Source organism: Anoplophora glabripennis, unplaced genomic scaffold (genome assembly GCF_000390285.2).
Source record: "Anoplophora glabripennis isolate ALB-LARVAE unplaced genomic scaffold, Agla_2.0 scaffold133, whole genome shotgun sequence".
NCBI lineage: Eukaryota > Metazoa > Arthropoda > Insecta > Coleoptera > Cerambycidae > Anoplophora > Anoplophora glabripennis.
The window spans coordinates 216,147-220,833 of NW_019416244.1; the positions used below are offsets into that span (position 1 = coordinate 216,147).

The 4,687-nt window shown below is 35.5% G+C and overlaps 1 pseudogene; it reads left to right on the top strand.

Moving 5' to 3' along the window:
• Window positions 1-864: 864 nt before the first annotated feature.
• LOC108904437 lies at window positions 865-1,896 on the top strand (annotated as a pseudogene).
• Window positions 1,897-4,687: the final 2,791 nt, after the last annotated feature.

Sequence of the window (4,687 nt, forward strand, 5' to 3'; positions counted from 1 at the left end):
TGCACCGAGTGTTGCATGGAAGCCGATGTATTTTGTACCATTAGTTGGTCATGTTTTAGAGTGCTTAATCCGCATGACAACTGGCACGCGAGCTGTTTTTTCGTTAACGAGACGAAGATAGGGACGTGTCTGTTAGGCGGTAGTACGGGGAACAGACATATTTACTCAAGCGAGGTAACATGAGACATCAAAAGTTTTTCATTAATAAATGCTAAAGACCAGTTAATAAATAATTTGAACGTGAGTCCTGTTGTCTTTTCACAAAATTGGTTTCAGATTTTTAATTTTGATCTGTTTTATTAACGTACTTTTAAAATATTTTTGTCAACTTGTGAAAAGTACTATTGATCTCTTTAACAAAAACTGCAATAAAACACAAATGGTTGAGGTTGTCCGAAGCTGTCTTACGTTGAAACGAAAATATAAAAACTACAAATAATTTCAAATGAAAATTTTTAAACATAAACAATATCATAAATAACAATATTTATAAACAATGTAAGTTACCTGAAGAACTAGCTTTAACCCGGCGACTGTGTGGTGGGGTGAAAAATACCCGAATGTATCTTCAGCAGTGTTACAAATAGCCACTTCCACTCCTACACCCTCCCCACCCTTGCTAGCTTCCTGTCTCATAATAGTGCATGCATTCCTTGACAAATTTCAGTATTCTATTAGGTGTTCATGAAGTATTGTCGCTTTTATCGATTTTTTGGGTGATTTTAACCCCACCAGTTCTAAATTTATTTCATCGTTGGGTGATTTTTACCCCACCACACTAATAGATTTCTTCATAAAGTAAGTACAAGTTTTTCAAATGTTTTTACCATTTTCCTGACAAATTTGTATTTTAGTTGTGCCAATATGAGCTCTTGGGAAGAAGAACAAAGTAGATTATTGAAGCTGTGGAATGAAGTATCTAGTGATTCTGATTTGGAGGCAGGAAGTGAATCTGAAGATGATATAGTTCAGCAATCAGATCACAATTCCGCATCTGAAGAAGATGCAGAAGATTTGGATACAAACAAAGCGGCGGATAAAGTAACTCCTGAATATTTCAATGAACCAGGAACATCTACATCTCCTGAACAATCGGAGGCATCAGCTGAATCATTGCGAGATCTCGATTCCTCAAAAAGAACGGGAAAATCCAAGTTCTTTGTAGGAAGAGATGGAAAAACCAAGTGGGCAAAGGAGTGTCCAAAAAAATCCGTTAGAACTCGACAAGAAAATTTAATCACTCTTTTACCTGGTGTACGGAATAATGCCAAGCATTGTAAATTGACTAGTGAATGTTGGGAGCTGTTCATAGATGATTTGATGGTAGCTGATATTGTAAAATATACTAATCTAAAACTAAATGTAGTGGCTGAAAAATATAACAGCCAACATAAGTATATCGTCAAGCCAACAGATGTAGATGAAATCAAAGCAGTGTTTGGACTGTTGTACCTGGCGGGAGTTTATAAAGCCAATAGACTAAATCTAGAGGATCTATGGGCCACAGACGGAACGGGAGTAGAGGTTTTCAGACTAACGATGTCTATGCAAAGATTTGTTTTACTTTTACAATGCCTCAGATTCGACAATATCGAGACCAGAGAACAAAGAAAGCAAATAGACAAACTTGCTGCCATACGTGGTATATTCGACCGATTTGTGTCGAATTGTCAGCAGTACTATATTTCCAGCCAATATGTAACAATAGATGAAAAATTGGAATCATTCAGGGGGCGATGTTAATTCAGGCAATATATGCCAAATAAGCCTGCAAAATATGGCATTAAAATATTTGCATTAGTCGATGCCAAGACTTTCTATGTGTTGAATTTAGAAGTGTATGTTGGATCCCAACCTGAAGACCCTTTTCTAGTAAGCAACAAGCCAGTTATTTAGTTGTCAGACTTGTTCAACCAATAAGTAGAACAAACCGAAATGTTACGTTTGACAACTAGTTTACTAGCATACCTCTTATGAAGTATTTGCTAACTGAACACAGGTTAATCTCAGTTGGAACAATTCGCAAAAATAAGAAAGAGATACCATCTGCTTTTTTGGTGTCTAAAAATAGGGAAAATAGCGAGCCGATTTTTGGGTTCCAGAAGGATGTGTCCTTGGTTTCACTCGTTCCAAAGAAAAACAAAATTGTCTTAGTGGCTTCTACACTCCACCATGATGATGCATTCGATGCAGATGCAAGAAAACCTGAAATCATACATTTTTATAAACAGACAAAATGTGGTGTCGACGTGGTTGACGAAATGTCTGCTTTGTATAACGTTTCCCGTAATAGCAAGAGGTGGCCTCTTACAATTTTTTTTTTTCTTTATTGAATAATGCCGGTATAAATAGTTATGTTGTGTACACTCATAACAATCCGACGGAAAAACTTAAGCGACGAAATTTTCTGAAGCAACTTAGTTTAGCGCTCATAAAACCGCATTCGGTGAAACGAAGTGATAACCTTCGTGTATTGACTGACATAAGAAGTAAGTTGAAAAGAAACTTGGAAATGCAGAAAATACTGAAGAACCTCCAAAAAAAGTGCAGAAGATGACTTCTAGATGCGGTGTTTGCCCACGTGGAAAAGACAGAAAGTGCCAAAAGAAATGTACCAAATGTCAGACTTTTTTATGTTTAGAACACTCCATTATTCTTTGCGCGAAATGCGCTGATTTGTCCTAATAAATTTTTGTTTTTTTTGCACTGTGTTGCATTGTTTTTGTGTTAGCAATTTCCTTGCAGTTTTAAATTGTCTAAATAAAGTATAATTATATATTATTTGGAGTATATTATTATTATTTTAGAATTTTTTTTGAATGACGACAAAAGTTTAAGCTATGTAGATGTATTGAACATAAAATAAAAATATGTGTGTAACAAAACACAATGCATTTGAATCACGTTTATTTGGAGATAAAAGACTCTAAATNTCTAGCTCCATTGACACAGACGTACTGCTGTCTACCTGTTTTAGAAATACATTCTTCCCAGCGAGAAGAAGTTTTTTATCACAGCTCAAACGGTTGAAGGAACTTTGCTAGTAAATAGTCGAGTCTAAGGCTTTCACTGGAGCTGCCTCCCCTTGCCTCCAAACTTTATACTGGCTTGTTTCGACTAGGGAGTGTCCTGGTGAACGAGCGTAAATAGTGGTGGACCCATCACGATTTCTCGAAGGTGACAATACGACTCAAAATGCATTACCTTCTTTCATACACCTTGCTGTAAGCCTCTGACAGACCTCCAAACGTCTCAGCTTCTGACCTGTTGTCAGAAGGCGAGGGACCCATCTGGCACATACTTTGCAGAACTTTGGGTCGTTTGTGATGATCGCTTGAAAGCTCCCATAACTTATTCCGACCAGTTCTTCAATTTCGGATACTCTCACCCGTCGATCGTCTTCAACAATTTATCGAACCATGTGAAATTTTTCACGTATGCCTAATGCTGGTCCCAGTACAGCGATCGTATTTCTGATTTTCCACTCATTCCCGTTAGTCCTTGACCTCTTTATGCCAGGCAAAGAAACACACGACCCCTTGACAATGTTTCACCCCCGAACTGCGCTGTGCAGTCAATCTCCGGAAAATTTTCGTCGCCTGAACTCCTTCACAAGCAAGAAGTTTTATAATTATGCATTGCCTCTTGTATATCTTATTGTGTTTATACTTTATTTTATAGGTATTATTAGCTAATTTGAATAACTTTAAACAATTTTCCTAAAAATCCAAATCAAATGAATTCAAAAAATATTCTTGATAACAAAGATCTATGTATGCAAATGATATATGATCTCATAGACAAAATTCTTAACTGATGATGAAACAGCTGCTCTGCGGGCTACATGTCCCGACCAGCATTGAATTATACCAACAATATTTAAGCAACAACTAGTAATTAACATTGGTTTAACCTACGGTGTCAGATAAGTCAAAGGACTGACGCTTATATTATCTAGGAGGCATTGCTATAGAAATTATACTAATAATAATCTAATATCTGACGAAAAACATAGATTTAGAAAAAGTACATAAGATCATATACGCTTGTGCAAGTACAACAGTTACACTGAATCAACAAAGGACAGTAAATAGTAAGCATAACAATATCTAAAATTCAAGATGAACAAGACGAACATAATACATTAAAAAAATAACAAAAAACTTTCAACAAAAATTGCCCATCCCTATAACTGACAACAATAAAACAACCGGTGTAAAAAACGTTTGAAACATTGACATACCACCACCAAGTAAAAAGCAAATAATGTATTGGAGTAACATATGGGACAAACCTTATAAAAAATATGCCGAATGGACAAGAGATAAAACTTGGACACAACAACATACCCCAACACAAGTAGAATATTAAAAAATATATTCTACAATTTTTTCTCTATTTTAAGGTATTAAGATATTTAAACAAATTCAAAACATTTTTTTGAATTTGTTTGAATTAGCTTAATGAATTTTAAAATAGCATAAGAAATATGAGAGCCAATAATAGAATATGTTACTTCAAAATAAATTTAATATACAGAGCAAACACAAAATAACATACTGGCCGAAGATCAAAAAGAGTGCGAAAGAGGAGATGAAGGACTTAAAGAACAAAACCAACAATATTGTAAACTATATTAGGACCCGAAAAAACAATCGCACATAAGAGACCAGGTATAACCTTTGAG